This window comes from Nicotiana sylvestris, chromosome 12, assembly GCF_000393655.2.
Source record: "Nicotiana sylvestris chromosome 12, ASM39365v2, whole genome shotgun sequence".
NCBI classification, from domain to species: Eukaryota; Viridiplantae; Streptophyta; class Magnoliopsida; order Solanales; family Solanaceae; genus Nicotiana; species Nicotiana sylvestris.
The window spans coordinates 84,176,091-84,186,937 of record NC_091068.1 but is presented as its reverse complement, the minus strand read 5'-3'; positions in this window follow the sequence as shown (position 1 = coordinate 84,186,937).

Sequence of the window (10,847 nt, the reverse complement as noted above, 5' to 3'; positions counted from 1 at the left end):
CCGGTGGTTGGCCGGTATTTGGCTATTTTTCGGCGTAACAATGGAGGTGAAATTTGAAATATTTTTTTGTTGCATTGAGTAAAGAAGAAGAGAAGGAGGAATGATAGGGGGGTGGTTTGCCTGATATTAGCCGGTGGCGAGAGGGATTAGGGGATAAGAGGGAGGTGGCATAGGAACAGTAAGAGAGGAGAGGAGAGCAAATTAAACGGGACAGGAAAAAGAAAAGGTATAACTGGAATCCTTAATTGTAAAAAAATACAGTTTATTTTATTAATTAGCAAACTTAGTTAAACCGGATAAAATAATTTATAATATAGTAAGAAAAAATTTCCTAGATTAAGTTCACAGCCTAATTGGAGTTCATGTATGGGTCAAAATCTGACCATAATGGTCGTCCTCAAGAGGAATTATAAGGGGTCGGCCAAGCTGTAATCATGCCCACGAGGCGAGATAGCAAAGAGCACCTCGTCCATCCTCGGGGTCAAATCGTCGGAAAGTGTACGTCATAGAACAAGCATTGTATTCGAGAAGACGACGAAAGGTACAGTCGTAAGAAAGTATGTCGGTCAAAAACCATTGGATAAAAGGTAAAGGAACTATATATATGGGAAGGGAGCCCAGAGAAAAGGGGGATTTTGATATGAGGAGAGCATCCACAATGGAGGAAACAAGAGGAATCTCTTGTTTATCAACAATTACCTCTCTTCCCTTACTTTGCTCCCATAATTAAGATGCATCTCTGCTCTCATGTTTGATGTGTGATTATCACATTAATAAATACTATACGTTCTGACTCTTCTTTTATTTCGCACTTTATATGCTCGGATCTGGAATTAATTATAATTGGCTAAGATTTACCTTCTTTATTATCAATAATTAGTTTGAAAAAAGAGTTTTATACTTTTTGCTCAAACAATTTGGCGCCATCTGTGGGGATTTCTTAGCCAAATTTCTTAGTTTCCTTCAGAACTAGAACCTGCGAAATGTAACCACCTACTCGAAAGAACGGTAAATAAATCTTACAGGCTAATCTAGGTCAGGCTGCTACACAAAAGTAGAAGTTATAACCAATATCTATGCAAAACCCACATCTCGCCAGTAGCGGTAGGTTAAGCATGACGTATGCACGTTCAAAATAGGATCATGATCATCTGGTGTGACCACATCCCCATTTGACACATTCACCTCGTATATTAACCCGCGTTCCTACCCTTTATGAGAAGGTGGAAGCTTGTTGTGCGATCCTTTGAAAGAATGGGCATATCCTGCCCTACTTTCACATTTCCCCACACATTGGATGGTCCGTGAATGAAGTATGACATGTCTCCTTTGTTGTGGGTACAAATCGAATGAGATCGGACCAGGACTCGATTTCAACACTGCAGCAAGTGAGGCGGGCCCAACCCACGCAAAGCTTAGACACTATTGAAAACGGAGCTGAACACGACCGCCAAATCTAAAACCACCATTTCATCAACCATTCGAATACCAGGCAGAGCGAGCAACGACAATGCTGCCCCCTTTTTGCCGACCCATTGGATCGAGGTATGAAAATTTTCATTTTGGTTTACCCTCTGTTGATAGATTAAACAGGAATGCAAGTGCCCGCACGGGCAAGCGAGCAAAGAAGAATTCCAACTAGAAACAATGGAAGGGGAACTACTACAAAATAATTGAAATGTCGCCCACTTCAAATACTTCAACTCCTAAAAAAGGACGCCCCTCAAGTCGTACTCTTTTTCCCTCACCCGGATTTCGTCCCAATTCGATTCTCGGGGAAGATTTTAATGGGGCAACGAAGGGGATGTCTCGAAGTTCAAGTATGATTCACCACCCCACCCGTTGACTACTTCCCCAGACCGGGTGATGAAGGGACTAGATACATGGAAACTTCTCCAATATATGTATGAAACGAACATGTATAGCATTCTCCAATGAGTGAAACAACAACATTTTGTACTCCCATCAAGGTATTCTCCAATGCAAGCAAAATTAAGCAAACTGGGACTCACCCAAGAAATGCATCGTATTCTCCAATGCAAGCAAAATTAAGCAAACTGGGACTCATACAGGAAACGCAGAAGCTTAGCAAAATTGGGACTCCCCCAGGGAACGCCCAATATTCTCCAGAAAAAAAAATAAAATCGAGTACGCCAGGATCCACCCCGACGTATACACAAACAATACTGTGACCTGTGACTCTCCAAAATCTGACAATGAAACAACGGGTTAATATTTCGACCTTAGTTTGAAATAACACCCCTACGGCCAAGGGACATCGCCAAAAGAAGGATTCGACACCGCTCGAATCACAACGGGTTAACATTTTGACCTTAGCTCGAAATAACACCCTTACGGCCAAAGGCCATCACCAAAAGAAGGATTCGACCCGCTCGAATCACAACGTGTTAATATTTCGACCTTAGCTCGAAATAACACCCTTACGGACAAGGGCCATCGCCAAAAGAAGGATTCGATCTCGCTCAAATCACAACGGATTAACATTTCGACCTTAGCTCGCAATAACACCCTTACGGCCAAGGGCCATCGCCAAAAGAAGGATTCGACCTTGCTCGAATCACAATGGATTAATATTTCGATCTTAGCTCGAAATAACACCCTTACGGCCAATGACCATCGCCAAAAGAAGGATTCGACACCGCTCGAATCACAACAGGTTAACATTTCGATCTTAGTTCGAAATAACACTCCTACGACCAAGGACCATCGCCAAAAGAAAAATTCGACCTCGCTCGAATTACACGGACTAATATTTCGATCTTACTCGAAATAACACCTTTGCGGCCACCGGTCATCATCAAACAAAAATTTTCGTCCTTCGAACTTGTCCAAATAAGTCAGAAATTGACTTCGCTTCTAATTCCAAGTTCGACCCCGCTCGAATACTTATGAAAAAGTCGACTTCGCCTAAATCGGCAAGTGAATTCAATCCACCTCAGATGATTCGAGTCAAAACCGACTTCGTCCGAAATGACGAATCCGAATTCAACCTCGTTTGAATCAAAGGTGATTCCGCCTAAAGCGAAAAATCAAAAGTCAATCTCGCCCAAATGTGCAAACCCTAAGAAACTCCATTCGGACTCACACGGCGAGACCCTACTCAGCCCGGTGAAGGTCGGATTCCCAAAACGAGAAATCAGGGATTCGCCATACAAAAATCCGAAGGTCTACGCCAAAATAAAAAATGTAAAGCATGGGGAAGAGAAAGAAATTCAAAGGACGTACAACGACAAAACAACCTTTTTATTTATACACGTGTGCAACGCCCACACCTTACATACGGCCAAACCAGGCCCAACACAATTAAAAAAAACATATACTAAGGCAACAACTTTTCAGTCAGTGTCATCACCGTCGTCCTCCCCATCATTATGTCTAAGAAATTCCTCCTCAGCATCAGCATCCTCGCCGGCCTCCGGTGTTGCAGGGTCATAGCCACAGTTGACACGAGCCTCTCGTGCCTTCGTCCGAGCTCCTTCATAAGCAGCCTCAAAAATATTGCCCGCCTCTCACAAACTCTTGTATATGTCCTGTTGGGCCTCGACATGAACCCAAAGCTCGTGCAAGTGGCAAGGAACATCAGCAGAGGCAGATTCATCTTGGGCCAACAATTGCACCTTTTCAGCCTCGAGTACAGCGACCCGATCTCCCAAGTTTGAAGTTTCCCGGTCAATTTCGCCAATACGCTCTTCAAGCCTCGCCTCCCTTAGCGTGGTCGTTGCCCTCTCAGATTCCTGCTCAGACTACAGGACACGGATAGTGTCCTCCAACGCTGCCACCTCGACCTAAGATCCTCGCTCAAGGCGTAAACATTCAGATTTCTCCTAACTTTCGAATCGACAGAGTCCGCCCGTTGAGCCCGCTAAGAGGCAACCTCGACGGACGGAGGGACTAACTGTATGAGTCAAAATCTGACCATAGTGGTCGTCCTCAAGAGAAACGATAAGGGGTCGACCAAGCTGTAATCACTCCCACGAGGCGAGATAGCAAAGAGCACCTCGGTCATCGTCGGAGTCAAATCATCGGAAAACGTACGTCATAGAACAAGCGTTGTGTTCGAGCAGACGACGAAAGATACAGTCATAAGAAAGTACGCCGATCAAAGACCATTGTATAAAAGGGAAAGGAATTATATATATGGAAAGGGAGGCCGGGGGGGATTTTGATGAGAGGAGAGCAACCACAATGGAGGAAACAAAAGGAATCTCTTGTTTATCAACAATTACCTCTATTCACTTACTTTGCTCCCATAATTAAGATGCATCTCTGCTCTAGATGTAAGCTTATCTCTCATGTTTGATGTATGATTATCACATTAATAAATCCTATACGTTCTTACTCTTCTTTTATTTCGCACTTTATATGCTTGGATCTGGAATTAATATATTTGGCTATAATTTACCTTCTTTATTATCAATAATTAGTTCGGCAAAAGAGTTTTATACTTTTTGCTCAAACAGTTCAAGCTTTAAAAACCCGTTTAGCCCAACCACAAGTAATTAAGTGGTCACTAATCAAACATGAAAAGGATACATTGTGAGTAAATGTCACAGAAACTTGGTCTAATTCTTGTTGAAAAAATACTTCGAAGCAGATCGCTGGTTCTATCAGTAACCTACATTAAGAAAATATTTCAAAGAAAAAAAGATTAAAATTATATCTATCAGTGTACTTTATCCTCGGGGCTATTTTTAAAAAGTTTTTGGGATAAATCAGTCGATAACAAAAGGGGAGAAATTAAAAAATAGTCAGATTTATAAGTGGTCATTCAAAAATAGCCACCGTTTCAAAAGTAATCGAAATTTAGTCACTTTTCATGTAAAGATAAATCGGAAAGAAAACATTATTCAAAATCCAGAAAAATACTTCACCCAATCTCCAGTATTGGGTGAAACTTTCCGTGTTGCAGCAAAATAATGACTATTTTTCAATGACTTTGTAAATGCTGACTACTTTCGAATGATCAGTCCGAAAACTGGCTAGCTCGTGCTATTTTTACTAACAAAAAGAGACACCCCCACCCACCCCCAACCCAAAAAAGAGAAAAAAACAACTAAGAAGAACTCGTCATTGGACCCAAAAAGAGAAGGACTACGTCTAAAAGAGAAAATTCAGGATTGGAAAGTATGTGAAATACAACGTGTCATAATATTTTATGAATAACTTAAGTACTTAACCATAGAAAAAAGTGATTTAAGTTTTGTTCTAATCTAAAGTAGGAGGAGAAAAAGGTGTTCCAAATAAAATAAATGCTAGGCGTAATTCACGTCACTCAACTTTTAATCTAAGTATTACAAAACTACTAAGTAATTTTTTATAACAAAAAAATAACCTGGCATTTCCTTCAACTTTGGCCAAGTCACTACTATTACATTTTGTTAGATTAGTTAGTGTTTGACAGGGTATCTGAGAACATGTTGTTTTGTCCTTCGTTGAAAAAAAAAAGGAAAAAGTATTTAAAAGGACTTCTTTGTAATATATATGTATACGGTCAAAATTGGGGTGTTCGACTTTGGGGCTATTATGCCGCTCCACGCCCAACCTCGAGGAGCCCGAAGCAGAGCGTGAAGTACGACCCCGAGGTGTGCTTCCTCGAGGGAGAACATCGAAGGCCCACTATGGTTGATCTCGGGACAGTACAATCGATGATCGTCATGGAAAGGAGGGAAAGTTCCCGAATACACGTGTTTAGAGCTGATCAAGTCTACAAGAATAGTATAAATCCGTACTAAGTCATTATACATCTTTACCAATAATATTTCCTCGTTATTATTAAATACATACTATGTTGGGATTCTCCCTTCCTATATAAAGGAGACATTTGTCATTTTGTAAGGGGATTCGGATAATTACACAACATATTGAATACAATACAACATTCTCTGCTTTTTGCTAACACAATTGTTCTTCACATTTATTGCTTATTCTTTCATTGTTCATTCATTGTTCATTTATTGTTCTTCATTTATTGCTCATTATTAACCGCAAAAGGCCATCTTTGAGGCCCTCATTATCGTTAATTCTTCATCAATTGTTCATTGCTATTAGTCTCATCTAAACCTCGAGGCTCTGCTCTAGTCAGCTCGAGGCCCAGCCTTGTGATCCAATTGGTTTGCATTTCTTATTTTCTTTACTTGCATTTAGTATCTACTGCCTAACAACTAGTATTGAAATAAGCCACATATTTTTAGAACCACAAAATCAAATATTATTGTAATTACCATTTTCAAGGTAAACAGTTTGGCGCCCATCGTGGGGCTAAAAATAATAGTGATTGTTTTGGTGCTAGTTTTCTGATAACACACGTTACTCTTCATACTTTTTCTTGTCAAAGATTTTTTGATTTCAGGCTTAATCATGTCTAGCACACAAAATGCACCTCTTCACGACAGTGAAGAACTTGGAGAAAATAGTGGCATAGGGCTAGGTGTACCACTAGTAAACCCTGAGGGAGTACCAAACATGGAGCCAGTTGATATCAGCTCCCACAATGTTCTAAACACGGAAGCAGGCACATACCCTATAAGGAACAGACGCAGGGAAGACCAGGCTGGAGGCCAAGAAGCACGAAAAGCATGAGGAATGGAAGAAGGAGGAGTCAGCCTCTAAGTGATTTTTGAAATGTTGCAAGCACAACAAGTGGATATTCCTCAGCTGCAAAGTCAACAAAAAACCCCAAGCATAGTAGCATCGGAAACGGCTCCTCGAGTCGAGCAGGTACCAGAGAGATCGATCAACAAACCCCGCTATTATGAAGATGCTTGAGGATCTCACCAAAAGAATTGAATCAGGAGAAAAGAAGATATAAGATAATGATAAAAGAGTAGAGACTTATAACTCGAGGGTCGATCAGATCCCCGGGGCACCCCCGATTTTGAAGGGAGTAGATTCAAAGAAGTTCGTACAGAGGCCATTCTCATCAAGTGCAGCTTCGAAGCCCATCCCGAAGAAATTCAGAATGCCCGATGCCCTGAAGTATAACGGGACCACGGACCCCAATGAGCACATTACCGCTTATACTTGTGTGGTAAAAGGAAATGACTTAAAGGATGACGACATAGAGTCTGTCCTGTTGAAGAAATTTGGAGAAACACTATCGAAAGGGGCTATGATGTGGTATCATAACTTGCCCCCAAATTCGATAGACTCATTTGCCGTGTTGGCGGATTCTTTTGTGAGGGCACACACTGGTTCCATCAAGGTCGCCACCAGGAAGTCCGATGTCTTCAAAATCAAATAGAGAGAGAACGAGATGCTAAGGGAATTCGTATCTCGTTTCCAGATGGAGTGAATGGAATTACCACTAGTCTCCGATGATTGGGCAGTACAGGCCTTCACTCAAGGCTTGAACGAACAAAGCTCGGTAGCTTCAAGGCATTTAAAACAAAATTTGATCGAATATTCCGCCGTGACCTGGGCGGATGTGCACAACAGGTACCAATCAAAGATCAGGGTCGAAGACGACCAACTAGGAGCTCCCCCGGGCTCGGTATATCCCAACAAGCTCTTTACAAAGGAGCAAAGGTTTACAGAAAGAGAGCCAAGATCAAACAAAGGAAGATACCAGTCGTATGTAGAGGATCGAAGAAACGCGCCAAGGCGTAACATGCCTCGAGGCGATCAAAGGGCAGATCGAGGTCAAAACTCCCAGGGACTCATGAGTAAAGCCGAGTTTGATAGGCACACTAGGCCGGTAGAGGCACCCCGACTATCTGAGTATAACTTCAATGTCGATGTCTCGGACATCGTATCGGCCATAGGTAAAATCAAAGATACCAGGTGGCCAAAACCTATACTTGTCAGACCCATCACAGGGAAACCCTAACTTGGTATGCAAATATCATGGCACTTACGGTCATAGAACCGAGGATTGCAGACAGCTTCGCAGAAGAGGTAGCTCGACTGATCAACGAAGGGCACTTTCGAGAGTTCCTCAGCAACCGAGCTAAAAATCAATTTCGGGAAAGGGAGGCTAACAAGAAGAGCGAACCGGAAGAACCACAACACGTCATCCACATGATCATTGGAGGGGCCGACGGCCCACAGGGACCGGTTGTCAAGTGAACGAAAATATCCATAAGTAGGGAAAAGTGAACTCAGAGTCACGTACCGGAGGACACTCTCACATTCAGCGAAGAAGACATCGAGACATTGTCCCAGCCTTATAATGACACACTGGTAATTTCTTTTCTTTTGAATAAGTTTCAAATTAACCGTGTGCTCGTAGATCTAGGTAGCTTGGTCAACATAGTCAGGTCGAGGGTGGTGGAGCAGCTCGGACTACTCGAGTATGGAGAGGTCATCCTCCTGGTTACCGTGGCCGGTGCAATCCAAGATACCAAGTTTCATGTCATCGAAGGTGACATGAGATACAATGTCTTACTTGGAAGGCCATGGATACACAATATGAGGGCAGTGCCATCAACCCTTCATCAAATGATGAAGTTTCCAACCAAGGATGGAGTAAAAGCAGTATACGGGGAGTAGCACACAACAAGAGAGATATTCGCGGTGCACGACGTAGCGCCGACATCTATGCCCTCTACATCAAAGAAGGCAAAAGACAAGAAAACATCCAAATAGCAACCACAACCCACATTCTCGGCTCTACCCGAATGAGTGAATAAAGGACCGTACCGTATCCTCGGGGTAAGCAGTTGAAACAGATCGAGGTTCTAACGCTATCAATGTTAAGGTACAACCTTCTCCCTTTTCATTTATGTTTTGCACTAACTTATTGCAGGTGTCCGATTACAAGGAATCGAAGCACCCTCCAGCTCGAAGACCTTGGGTTTTAAAGCATACGTTGCGCTCTTTTTCCCACAGACCGGGTTTTATCCCCAAACAGGTTTTTTCGACGAGGTTTTCAATGAGGTAACATCCATATGATACCTAAGGAGAACTCATCAAGTATTCAAGGTTTCTTTTCAATCTACCTCAAATCCTGGGGGGCATCACCCCGGGAGATCGCCTCTTCAAAGAACTCGAACTATGCCTAGGAGGACCCCGAAAGGAAAATGATGTATTGGACCAAACGGTCGAATGAACCGTGTCCATGTAGAATAATTGGGCCTCCGAAGGCAAAAAACATGTACGCATACATCAAATAATTGAGGAAGCCTCTTTGCTTATCAAAACACTCGAAGAAATTCAATGCTTTCACACAAAAGGCTCCGGCCAAAAATCTTCGAACACTCAGGGACTATCATAGACAATCACCTCATCGATCCATCGAAAACACCAAATCTGTAAGACCTCAATGAGGCATGCCAAAACTTATAAGACCTTAAAAAGGCATAACCTCGATATTAAGACCAAGGCTATATCGAACTTGTAAGACCCGTAAAAAGGTATACCCTCGATATAGACATCTGTCGTGCCTTTTTTTCCCTCTTTCGGAGAGGAAAGTATGGGTTTCGACATTTATGGGGTGTGATAACTCATTTCCTTTTGGGAATTGGGTATTTGAAGAGTCGCCACCTAACAGATTACGGTGCGTTAGGGCACCTAGAGCGATTAACTCTTAGACTAGTTTGCATTACCAGAGATTTAGGGTAAAGGCTCGAAATAACCTTTAAAGAAAGGTGTTAGGCACCCCTCGCGGTCCACAATGGTGGGTCCCAACCGAACTTATATTCACAAATTAGTCCATTACAAATAAGCAGTTGAATCAACTAGGTTGCAAGTAAAGCACATTGGATAACTCAAATAAGATAAAGACTTTGAACAAGTTGTATTATAAAACAAAGTTTAAAAGGAATTTGGAAAAGGAGGGGGCCTAGGTTGGTTAGCCTATAGGATCACCTCACACAATGTCAGATAAACACTCCTCAATGAGGGGCTACACATGACATTAGCACGTAGTCATCATATCCTATATCTACCCTTCCTATCCCCTTAGTGGTCATTTAAAGCGAGTGTTTGGTCAGCGATCTCTCTTGCGTACTGTTACCCGTCCCTTCTTAATGGTCCTGAAGGGATTTAGGATCTCTACCTATAGGTGGTTCTAGGCAGACCCCTAAGGTTTTAAAGGTGAAAATACTAAGGCGACAAGCAAGAACAATTAAGACTCTTTGCAAATAAGAACAAAATGGAGCAATTAGAGGCTCAAAGTTTCCTCCTCAAACAAAGCACATAAACAGCACGACTCAAGCACAAATAAGGCATTTTGTTAAACAGTATCCTAAGGAATAATGCCTAAGTGAATGTATAGAAAACAGGCAGTTTTGTTTTATAAACTTAGAAGTAATGACCTTATCAATTGCCTACTGATTTTAAAGCTTGGTTAAACCAGAACAACATTAAGTCACAGAAACAGTTTCAGAATTGCAAGTTTTGAGAACGCCCGACAGGCTTGCCTATACGCGGAATACTGATGACTACATTTTATATAGTGAAACAAAGCAGGTTTTGAAACAGACTCTTTAACCCCTATAGGCATGCTGTGTAGTAACAGATTAAGCAGTTTTAAAAGAACTCATTTCAGGAAATATAAACCACTAATTAAACCAATTCAGAAGTGAACTAAATGTTAGCCGGATTAATTATTTAAAACCAAACTAGTTTGAAATCTTTAGGCAAAATTTGATGTTGTTTCCTATAGGCATGATATCTAATTTTAATACTGATTTTAAGGACTTGTAGGCATGATGACACATAGAGACATACACAAACACTTGTTATAACAGAAGTCGGATTTGGATTATATCCTATAGGCATGACATCTACTTGTGAAACTGATTTAAGACTCATTAAACATGACTTCTATTATGGAATCAACTGAGAATTATAGGCATAGTTTCTAACATGGTGAGATAAACATGACA